The 12,130-nt window shown below is 47.1% G+C and overlaps 1 protein-coding gene across 1 annotated transcript in view; it reads right to left on the minus strand.

The window, feature by feature from the left end:
* LOC147881746 (uncharacterized) overlaps positions 1–12,130 on the minus strand; it is a 246,312-nt gene that overhangs the window by 151,367 nt on the left and 82,815 nt on the right. The gene's annotated exons all lie outside the window — the stretch shown is intronic.

A 12,130-nucleotide genomic window follows, 5' to 3' on the forward strand; every position in this document is an offset into this window, starting at 1 on the left:
TGAGGATCTGCAGGCGCTCCACCCGTGTCCACTCTATCTCTGACATGTCAGGTCCCCAACAAGGGCTGCCATACATACCGGCTGGTCGGACCAAGGAGTCGAAGAGAAGAGCCTTGGTTCGAGGGTCCTGCAAGTGGGAGTGGAAGCATTGTCTCTCTAGCCGAGCCAGTGAGGCGTATCCCCTAACTTAGTCTGGCCTGCATCGCTGGTCTCATCGTGAAGATCAGGCCGGAGAAGATGATCCCCAAGTAAGTGTATGAGGATACGATCTCAACTGGTGACCCACCGAAAGTGAACTGCTTCCGTTGCATGTTTGCTCGAGAGCTGTTAAAGATCATGACCTTGGTCTTGCCAAGGTTGACCTCCAAATCATGGGATAAACAAAAAGCCTATAGTGCATCCAGGTGTCGCTGGAGCCTCTCGGGTGTGGACGACAAGAGGGCGATGTAGAGGCCAAACAGGGTTGGTGATAAGGGACGACCCTGTTTGACCCCTATGGTACTCAAGATCTCATCTGTCTAACTTGCGCATGTCCGAACTCGGCTTGAGACTCTCTCATAAAGTGCCATGACTACCCATATGATCTCCTGATCAAATCCCACTGTCTGTAGGTATGTGATGAGACGAGCTCGAGGTACTGTGTCAAAGGCTTTGCGGAAATCCACAAAGCAGCAATATACCCTCTCCTTCCATTATCTGGACTCCTCAATGACACTCCTGAGTGTGAGTATGTGATTCATAGTCCCATGGTCTTGCCTGAAACTGGCTTGACCCTCTGCTCTAAGCCCTCTCATCTCTACGAACAGGCTGACCGACGCATTCAATACAGCTGCATCGATCTTGGACATCACATGTCCAATCATGATAGTCCTATAGTTACTCGGGTCCATGGGATCCCCTGCCTTGTGGATGGGGGTGATGGTGTTGAGTGTCCAAGTGCAGGGGAAGCCAAGGCAAACAGCGTCATTGAATAGCTTTGCTAGGAACAATGTGCAAGTGGTGGGATGAGGTGTGTGTATGAGATCTAGAGTGGGCTGGTGTGGGACATCATAAAGATGGTACGCATACGTGTGCCAGACTCTCATGTCGGTAAGGGGTGATGGAGACCTACGCTCAAGGAATCTCCGCCAAAAATCCTTAGAGTTGTTGCTGTACAAGATGTTCAACAGCTCCTCATTTCGAGGAAGAAATGCTTGCTTCTTCCGATGTACGAGATGTCGGTACTTGCGTACCGTGTCCGGTGTGTTCGGGAGGTGACATCTGGTTTCAAGACGAAGCTGTCGGCGATAAGCCTTGCACTCCGCATCATACCAGTTGTTGCAGCGTACAGAACCAAGAGGTGGTGGTCTAGTGGACCGTGTGGTGTGGGGAAAGATTTGGAGGGCAGCTTCGTGAAGTGTGCGACTAATCAGGGCAGCATGGTCCTCTATGAGTGGTATGTGATCGATGTAGGTTAGGAGTCTGTTTAGGCATCCAGAGTAGGCTGGTGAGAGGCTGTGATCAAAGTGTATGTCGTGGTAGGTGTCGTGCTTCCTATGTGGTGTGTGTGGTGTGGCTAAGCGTGGGGTGGCGATAGTGAAGAATAGGTATGTGTGATTAGCTCCTGGAGGGAGTGGTGCTACGGTGAAGTCGGTGATACATGAAGTGAAGGTAGGGGATCCCATGATGTAATCTACTACACTAGTGCCCCCCCCCCCCTGTGTGGGAAGCAAGTAAAACCACCTGAGGAGGGCCATAGGTCAAGCCTGTTGTAGATGATGAGATCATGCATCCTGCCCAGATCAAGGAGCGCGTGTCCATATGGTGTAACAGGCCCGTGTCGGTCCAATGAGGTCTTGGTCATACCTGCTCCGTCTAGGTCCATGTTTGGTAGCATGATAGAGTCGTCTCCGAAGTCCAGGAGTGGTGCCTGGCACGTGCTCATCCTGGCGTTGAAGTCCCCAACAAGGGAAACTTCCCCACGGGCTGAAAGGTCTGGGATATCCTGATGTAAGGTGCATATGGCACTGTCTCACCCTCCTCTTGTGCCACTCTGGCGAAGTGGGATGTGTCTGGCAGGAAGTAGCATATTGCTATGAAAAGGTCACGGGTGTCTATGTGTCGGATCCGGATCCACATGAATCGGGAGTGTGCGTCCTTCCTCTCAATGGAGATGGCTCCAACAAGGGAAGACATGTACAATATTGTGACCCCGCCTGATCCTCAGACTCCTCCTGTATCCCTCGTCTCATCCCTGAAGGCTGACTCCCATGTGTAGCCACTGACTATCGGTAGTGGATGCTCTGGGCTCTGGTGTGTCTTCGTGTAAAAGACTATGTCTCGTCCTGTATAAGACTCCGAGAAGTTCCCTGGGTCTAGCCATAAGGTACCATTACAGTTCCAAATGGTGTAGGCTAGGGTCTCAAAAACCTGAGTCTCATAGGCCCCGTCCCCCTAGGGGGTACGGGTGGGAGCCCGACGGGTGCCGGTTAACAACCTACCATCTTAGACCACGGCCCATTTTTCCTCCTTGAACATCTCGCTGCTGCAGAAGAACTTGTCGCTCCTCAATCTATAGTGCTGTCAAATCCTCATCCATGGACAGGGTGGGATGCTCTCGTAGGGCGGCTCGACGTCGGAGTGTCGCTAGTCGAGCATGTGAATCTCTGAAGCGAATGACTAGGGGCTGCTCTCGGTTGGGGTCTCTCCCAACACACCATGCTCCCTCTATGCCATGGTCGGGGACCCCCATGGTGGTGGTCACAAAGGTGATCGCCTCCTCCATGGGCGTCGTAGTGGTGCTGGTGCTGTCTCGCGTGATCCCTCGTATCTAGATGTTGAGGGCCTTCGAAGCCCTCTGCTGCTGCTTCTGTATGGCGACTGAAACGGTTGCCTTTGCAGGCTCCCGTTTCGCCACATCTACCCATCTAGTCGTCTCTGCTATAGCCGACTGTATCGTGGCTATCTGTGCCTCCATCTCTGTGACTAGGGTCCCTCCAGGCGCTGCTTTGAGGGTCCCGAGCTCCTCTCGAAGCTGTGTGATGTCGTGTCTGAGCCCCTGGATAAGGGTGCCCTGCTCGTGTATAATTCTCGTGTATAATGCGGGCCTGCTCCTAGGTGTATCGGGCCTGCTCCTGAGTGTAATGTGTTAGCTCTGCCTGACAGGCCCGAATGCTGTGTATCTCAGCCAATAGGGAGTCCGAAGAATCTGGTGGGGGTCCACGTGGGAATTGAATCTCGAGAGGGGTTGGAATAAAGGTGGGCTGCTGAGGTTGTACTGAGGGTGGGAACGCTGTGATCTAGGAGTGGTATGTAGGAGTAGTGAGGCCGGACGAGGTGATGAAGGGTGGCTGACTGAGAGGTAGAGGTGATGGAGAGGAGACCTGTGATGATGATGCAAGAGAGGGGGAGGAGAGAGGTGGCGTAGATGATGAGGTGGATAATGGTGGTGAAATAGTGGTGGTAACCATAGTGGTCGAGGATGTGGTGAGCGGCATGAACTTTGGGTGGGCCCCTTTCTTCTGGGCCGCGGTGCTGTCCACTGTCAAACCATACTCAGTTGCTTTTGTGTTTTCCCCTTGTCACCGTTCCCCTTCCCCATGTCCTCGCGTATGTAAATTTGGACCAAAGGGTCTCCCGCCTAGTCTCCTGTCCTCATCCCCCTGTTCCCTTCATTATGGGGGAGGCAGCGGCAGGTAAAGAAAGGATTGCAGGAGGTCAGAGCTGCAAGCAGGGGGGGGGGGGGGGAGGGGGTGGGGGCTGCAAGTGGGGCCAAAAAAAAAAAAGGTCGGGGCTGCAAGTGGGGCCAAAAAAAAAAAAAAGTCGGGGCTGCAAGTGCGAGGGGGTGAGCGGGGGGGGGGGTGAGCGAGGGACTGAGCGAGGGGGTGAGCGGGGGGGGGGGGGGTGAGCAAGGGGCTGAGCGGGGAGGGTGAGCGTGGGGCTGAGCGAGGGGGTAAGCGGGGGGCGAGGGGGGGGGGGGGGGGGCTGAGTGAGGGGGTGAGCGAGGGGCTAAGCGAGGAGGGGCTGAGCGAGGGGTGAGCGGGGGGCTGCGAGGGACTGTGAGCAACCTCTGCTTTTTGCCCAAGCAATCCTTCCTGTTGTGTTGGCTATCTCAGAGCCTCACTTGAGAGGCCGCTCTGCTAGCATCAGGATTCCAGATGCCTTGTACACAGAGGAGGACCTTACAAAGGCAGCCCTGAAGATATGGGTTTCTCATGTCCAAGGTGGGCAGCCATATCCATCACAAGTAGCTGCTGCCCTTTCTGGTATTAGCGACTTCTACCTCTCAGTTGCTTGTACCAGAAGACGAGATATTCTCAGACATAAGATTGGTGTTCGCTAGCAGTTGGTAGCTTTGCAGAGGGAAGAGCAGAAACGGCCTTCAAATGCTTGGATTTAGGAGCGTCTTGCTGCAGCAAGGGCTCATCAGCAGATATTGCTTGATCAGAGAGCAGAGTATGCCTTTCATGCACAGGAGTCCATTTGGATTCAGATGGGTGCTAGAGTCAATAAACACTTTTTCTCTACTCTTGGCCCTAGACAGAGAGAGTGTATCCCAGCTTATTGATCCCATGGGGTTTTACAGACAGAGCCTGATGATGTCTTACGCATAGCTTCAGATTTTTATGCCACCCTTCTTACTGCTGATCCTGAGACACAGGATAGAGAGGATGCTAGACAGGCTATTTGGCAAAGCATCCCTTTGTTGGTGAATCCGGATATGCATGTTTTGCTCAATGCACCTTTCACCAACACAGAGTTCAAGATTGCACTTTTAGCCCTTCACAAGGGCAAGTGCCCAGGTTCGGATGGCCTCACCCCTTCTTTTTTCATTGCATTTTGGGATATGATTGGAGACTACATTACTTCAGCCCTGCAGGCCATTTGGCACTTTGACGAGATGCCTGGGTCGCTTACAGAGTGTCTCATCCACCTTATCCCGAAAGGAGGTTGCAGAAATCTAGTGTCCCAGTGGAGGCCTTGTTGAGATATCGAGATCCACTCGCGATATGCCAGGGTGACCGTTGTGCATTTATGTCACCGACTTGTTAGCTGCAGATGCGGTTGGTACACCACCCACGAATAATAGCTGGATAACAGCTATCCTTATCTACTCTAGTTCGTGGCTCAGTTAGTATGCCACCTTAGTTAGTTGAGTTTGGTTTGAGACCCACAGATAGGGTTCTTCTATTTCTTTGTACTAGAGTTCTTTTGGCTTTCACAACTAAGAAGAGGAAAACTATTTTCAGCCTCCACCTGTGTGTGTATTCCCCCATTGTGTATTGGAGAAAGCCGCAAGTGAGACTCCTTCCCTCTCTCCCACTATCTTCACATGGTATCAGAGCCTTGTTCGTGGTAAGGAGCTCAAGAAAGCAAACCAAGTTCGCGGTGTCCTGGTAAGAGGACCAGTGTTGCTTTCCTTTTTCGAGTTTGGGAGCAAATCTCTGCAGGTAGCACAGCCAGAAGTGCAAGAGTGCACTGTCTTAGATTGAGACGCCCTTCGTGGTGTGGCGAGAGGGCAGTTCTTCGCAGGCACTCAAAAAAAGGCCCTGTTTTTGTTGTGCGACCACTACTCTGCTGGTCGGTGAAAAGTTAACGCAGAAATTGCATCGTATGCATGTGTGCAGAGATATTGGGAGTTGCAGAATCATGCTTGTTGCCTATTGATGCAAAATCGTCACTAGGAAGTGACTGTGTGGTCAAATACCACTTTCGTCAGTTTTGCAGATCTGCCCGTGTGAGGCAAAATCTGTGTTTTTTTGCAGTGACAGAATATTTTGCAGTGTTCTGTAATGGCATCTGATTCTCTTTCACAGATTGTCACTGAAAAGCTTGACAAGAACAACTTCCAGTCATGGAAGTTTAGAATGACAAATTTCCTTCTGGGAAAAGGCTATTGGGAGTTCATTACAGGAAATGAAGAAGAACCAGTTCTTCCTAATGTTCCCAATCAACAGGAAATGCAGGCATTTAAAGGATGGCATGAGAGAGCCAGAAAAGTTATGTACTGGTTGTCTATCAGTATTTCGGATTCTATGATTGTGCATATTCAAGATGCAAGTACGCCAAAGGAGGCATGGGATACTTTGGCAAAAATGTACAGCACAAATACACAAGCCAGGAAAATGCAGCTCAAACAGGAGTTGCACAATGTGCAGAGAGAAAATTTGAGCATCAATGACTACCACATGAAGGTGAAGAAAATTGCAGATGCACTTGCTTCCATTGGGTCGCTAGTGGAAGATGACGATCTAGTTTCTGTGACCTTGAATGGTCTAGGAAAGGATTATGCACAGTTCCGGACATCCATTGCCGTCCATGAAAAATTTTCTGATTTTGAAGACTTGTTTGCTCTTCTAATTTCTGAAGAGCAGAGAAATGGGGGTGCATCTTCTTCAGGAGGAACTTCAAAAGAAACTGTCTTCTACTCAAATGCTGGCACAGGTAGAGGCAGAGGTAGAGGTAGAGGAGGCCGATCTGCAAGCCGTGGTAGAAATCAGAATATGCAGCAAACTCAAGAAAACCAGTCCTATGGAGGAGGACGTGGTAACTCTAGAGGCACGGGGAGCCAAAGAGGCCGTGGTGGATGGCAGAGAGGCCAAAATGCAAACAACAATGTTGAATGCTACTACTGTGGTAAAATGGGTCATATGGCTAAGAACTGCTACAAAAAGCAGAATGACATTATGAATGGAAAATTGCAGCAAGGCAATTATGCATCTTCTAGCAGACAGGGAGATGACAGAAATGAGCATCTATTTATGGTGCAGCATATGACCAATTGTATGACAAGTACAGAAGAACGAAATGATGTGTGGTATGTTAACTCAGGTGCGTCAAACCACATGACAGGTCATGCAGAATGGATGCAGGATGCAAGGAAAATGAAAAAACCAGGATTTATGGAGACTGGTGATGATACTGCACATCCTATTGTGCAGATTGATAAAATTCCTTTGTCTATGCAGGATGGGAAAAAGAAATACCTGTCTGATGTATTTCATGTCCCGAACATCACCAAGAACCTGGTTTCTGTTGGTCAAATGGTTGAGCAGGGCTTGCAGGTCAGATTTAATCCTCATGGATGCTTTGTTGAGGATATGAAAATTAACGGTCGCTTGATAGCAAAAGGAAAGAAGAAGGGCAGGATGTTTACGTTGGATGCGGACATGCCTGAATTGAGTGCAGCAATGTTTGCACATGGGACCGGTGTAGTTGTAGATATTGATATCTGGCATAAATGCATTGGTCATGTTAATATACAGCGACTTAAATCAATGCAAGCCCAAAATATTGTTGCAAGATTGCCTAAATTCAAGGTTGCAGAAATGCATAAGGTTTGTGAAGCCTGTCAATTTGGAAAACAGGCAAGGAAACCATTTCCTAGACATTTTCAAGAGGGTAAAAAGCCATTGGAATTAATCCACTCTGATGTGTGGACTACTAAAGCTGCATCTATTGGAGGCTGTCACTATTTTGTCACTTTTATTGATGACTTCAGCAGAAAAGTTTGGGTGGATTTTATGAAAAAGAAAAGTGAAGTGCTTGGGCACTTCAAAGCTTTTAAAGCTATGGTTGAAAAAGAAATAGGCCTGCAAATAAAATGCCTAAGGTCAGATGGAGGGGGAGAGTACCTCTCAAATGAGTTTGCAAGGTTCCTGCAGGAGCATGGTATAAAGCAGCAATATTCATGCAGTCATACCCCACAGCAAAATGGACTTGTAGAAAGGAAAAACAGGCATATTGGAGAGGTATCTCGGGCCATGCTAAATGAAAAAGATCTACCAGATTATTATTGGGCTGAAGTAGTTGCTACAGCAATTTACATAATGAACAGGACTCCCACTGCAGCAATACATGGCATGACGCCAGAGGAGATGTATACTAGTAGGAAACCAGACATTTCTCATTTGAAAATTTTTGATTGCATTGCCTATGTTCATGTGCCAGATGAGTTGAGGTCCAAGTTGGATCCAAAAGCTGAGAAGTGCGTCTTTATTGGTTATTCTCTGCATCAGAAAGGGTATAGATGCTATAACCCTTCTACTCGTAAGTTTACAGTGAGCAGAGATGTTGTTTTTGATGAGATGAGCAGCTGGTATAAACCAGTAAATGTGATGATTGATGTAGATGCACAAAATGGTAATGTTGCACAGAATTCACAGCAGCAATCACAAAATATCAGTGGACCTACAGTGTCCTCTAGCAGTGGTTCACATACTTCGCCATGGACAGACAGATTGAGATCGAGAGAATCTCCTCAAAGCAATGCAGATAGTGGTACGCAGGTATCACGAAAAGGAAAAGAGAAGGTGGATCAGCCCATGTTTGATGTGAATGCAGGTCACTCTTATGTGGATGGTGAATCCAGTGGCTCAGAACAGAGCATTAATGATGAGTTGGGTATTCCTTTTGTTGTTACACCTGGAGTAAGGAAGACCAGGGATGTTTTGAGAGCACCTGGAAGTGAGCCTATTTTGCGCAGGTCTACCAGAGCTAGGTATCCTGTGGATAGGCTGAAATATGATGGATTTACAGCCATTCACTATGCCTATATGGTCAAAGTGATACAGGAACCAGAACCCACTTCTTTTGAACAAGCCATGGGAAATGAAAAATGGGAGAAAGCCATGGATGCCTTGGAAGCAAATGCTACATGGGAATTGGTGCCTTTGCCTAAACACAAGAATGCAATTGGCTGTAAGTGGGTTTATAAGATCAAGCACAATGCAGATGGTTCTGTGAACAAATACAAGGCAAGATTAGTTGCCAAGGGATATGCACAGACATATGGCATTGATTATGAAGAAACATTCAGTCCGGTTGCAAGGATGGCAACTGTAAGAGCAGTCATTGCTATGGCTGCTATCAGTTCAAGATGAACGATGTGCTATATGTTTTGCGAGGTGAAAAGGATATGATGGAAGTTTGAAAAACCAGGAAGAGTTTATGTTTCTTTGTACAGCATCGGTAGAGTCGATTGACGGTCCATTGACTAGCACTGACGCTACCCAAGCTGGAGAGATGGGCAAGTTGGCTAGTCAAATCGTTGAGAAGTTCTCTGAATCTTTAGGGATGAGTTGCCTTATTGTTTACCCCCACAGCGGAATGTTCAACATAATATTGAACTTATCTCGGGGGTAGAACTCGTAAATAGTTCTCCCTATAGATTGAATTTTATTGAAGAAGTTGAGGTGCAAAGGCAACTTGAAGAATACCTCAAGTTGGGGCAAATTCAGCCCAGTTTCTCACCTTTCGCTTCGCCAGTGATATTGAAGAAGAAAAAGGATGATACTTTTCGTCTCTGTATATAGATTACAGAGGATTGAACAATATCATTGTTAAGCACACGTATTCGATGGCTCATATTGATGATTTGCTAGATGCATTACATGGAGCAATGATTTTCAGCAAGATAGATCTTAAGAGTGGCTACCATCAGATCCGGATTAGAGCAGAGGATGTGCATAAAACCACTATTAGAAGCAGGTTTGGACATTACGAGTTTTTGGTAATGCCATTTGGACTTACCAATGCTCTAGCTACATTCAACATGCTTATGAACGACTTACTACGTCCATATATCAGGAAGTTCGTCGTACACTTTATTGACAATATCCTTGTTTACAGCAAAATCATTGCTGAACATCGTAAACACTTAAAAAAAGTGTTTGATGATTTGAGGAAAGCCAGTCTGTATGTGAATAAAAAGAAAACCGTGCTGTGCATGGTAAAATTTGAATACTTGGGGTTCGTTATTACTCCTAATCGGGTGGCGACGGATCCGAAGAAAGTGGCTGCGATACTGCTGACCTGGCCTATTCCTCAGAGTTTGACCGCATTTGCAATCATTCTTAGAATTTGTCCGGTTTAATCGAAGGCATATCAAAGGATATTTCAAGATAGTATCGCCTTTGACAGAGCTAGAGAGTTTTAACCCCATAAAGAAGGCTGCAGTCTGTGATCCGGTGCTTAAAATTGTTGATTCCCAAAAAACATTTTTCTTAGAAACCGATGCAAATGGAATTGCGGTAAGAGCAATTCTTCTCCAAGAGGGAAGGCCAGTAGCCTTCGAAAGCAAGAAGCTTTCTCCCTTGGCCAACTCATGAATTAGAGTTGTACGCTGTTATTCATGCTTTGAAAATATTAAGGCATCATTCATATGGTTTAGAGTTCTACGTGGATGTGAACCATGATACTCTCAAGCATTTTTGTAAACAACCTAATTTGAGAGGTCGCTAAGCTAGGTGGGCAGAGCTCATGCAAGAGTTTAATATGACAATTCGATACCGAAGAGGGAAGGAGAATAAGGTGGTTGTTGCACCGCACTGACTTTGGAGCTGTCATAGCGCAGTGAGGATTTGAATAGGAGCCCTCAAGATTATGACCCATATGCAGAGTCTTCAGAGGGACTACACTTGGGAGATGGTGGCCTAGTTGATTGAGGGAGGACATGAGTTCCAGATTGATGAGATCTCCCCAGCTTACCGGATATAGGGTCAGAGCATTCAGAGGATAGAGCTCCATGAGGCGGTCCCTCCTGATAGCCTAGCTCCTTCTTCTCCTCCGGAGGACAGTGTATGGGAGGTAGTAGCCAGTATCACTGTGTGGAACATTTGGGTTGCTCACTGCAGTCATCCAATTCCACCCTCGGCTGCCTTGGTCACCATCTAGCAAGATATCATCTACACCCTCCGCTCCACCTGGGAGCGTGGGACCCCAGGCTCTATGGCGACAGTCGCGAGGCATGCTCGATTCTGCAAGGCTTGGCCTACAAGAGTTTTTTTTGTTTTCACTCCGCGAGGGATTTGCTGGTTGTATAGTCCCTACCTCAGACAGTTCCTAGTGCCGCGAACTATATTTTTCAAATGCAGTAAAAGCTAACACCCACTAGCTACGGATAGAGCTAAGACATATGCGGATGAAAATAGATCTTTTAAAGAATTTAAGGAGAAAAATTTTTTCTCAGAATTCCTTCACACTCCAAGTCTTTGACTGTGCTAAGTTGTCACCCCAATATTGCGGGTTGTGGTTAATTTTTAAAAGAATAGGCAAGGTGGCCTATAAATTGGAATTACCACAAGGTTGTGAGGTGCACCCAGTGTTTCATGTTTCTCATCTAAAGAAGTTATTGCACCTAGGTGACTCTCTAATTGATGGTGTTGTTTTGTTTCAAGAAATAGAGCATAATGCAAGGCGCAAACGAACAAGAATCCTGGACCGATCCAATAAGATGCACATTTTCCATTGCTCCTCGCGCATCTTCTCCATGCACTACTTCAGTTGAGTTTCCCCGTGATCAGTGCTCTGGAATTCTAGGTTCTGGCCACCGCTCAGTTGTCTGTCCAACTCCTCTTGCACTCTCTTCAATGAGCAATGCAAGTATGCAATCAGAAGATACCCACGGTGTTGGTTGCATGGCATGGTTTGCCTGTATCTGACGCTACCTGGTTTTCCATTTACCAAATGCAGATAGTATTCCCAGATTTCATCATCGAGGACACTAATGCCTAAAGAGGGAAGTAATGTTATGCTCTAGTTGAGATAACATGACCTCGGAAGGGTCGGTGGACATTTTCCTTTTGTGTGGACTGCCCTCCGTATTATATTTTACCGCGCTTCATGTAAGCGGTTCAAGTAATTAATGTCAAGGTCCTTGGTAAGGGCAAAATGGCACAGACTAGATGAATATAAGGCTGAAGGCCTAGATGCACCTAAATGTGTGAGTTGCCAAGGGGCAAATGGAATTAATGGTTATCCCAAGAGAGGTGTACCCAAGAGAGAGGTAAAAAGGGTGTATGCTAGGGCCTTCCAATTATTGACATGTGGCATCCAGATTCATTTAGGGAATTGTGGGCTTTGAAGAAAGCATGCAGGAGGAAAAAAATGTGAGGGATATTTCAAGCTTGCTTCTACCAAAGGTTGGCTGGGTGGAATAACCAGTCGCCTTCGCCCACAAAAGGTTAGTGTCTTGTTTTACGTGTTTCAAATACATTCGTTTGAATGTTTATGTGCTCCATGCACATTTAATGACCAGTGCACAGTGACCTCTTGTCTACCTACACTGAAGAATAGATTTCGGTATTTTCCCATTGAGGTCCTAGAGCAGTCATCTAGCAAGAATGGTTTCTCTAGAAAGGAAACATAGTGA

Source organism: Dipteris shenzhenensis, chromosome 30 (assembly GCF_047967505.1).
Source record: "Dipteris shenzhenensis isolate YYH24624 ecotype China chromosome 30, Dip_SZ_1.0, whole genome shotgun sequence".
Classification (NCBI taxonomy): Eukaryota; Viridiplantae; Streptophyta; class Polypodiopsida; order Gleicheniales; family Dipteridaceae; genus Dipteris; species Dipteris shenzhenensis.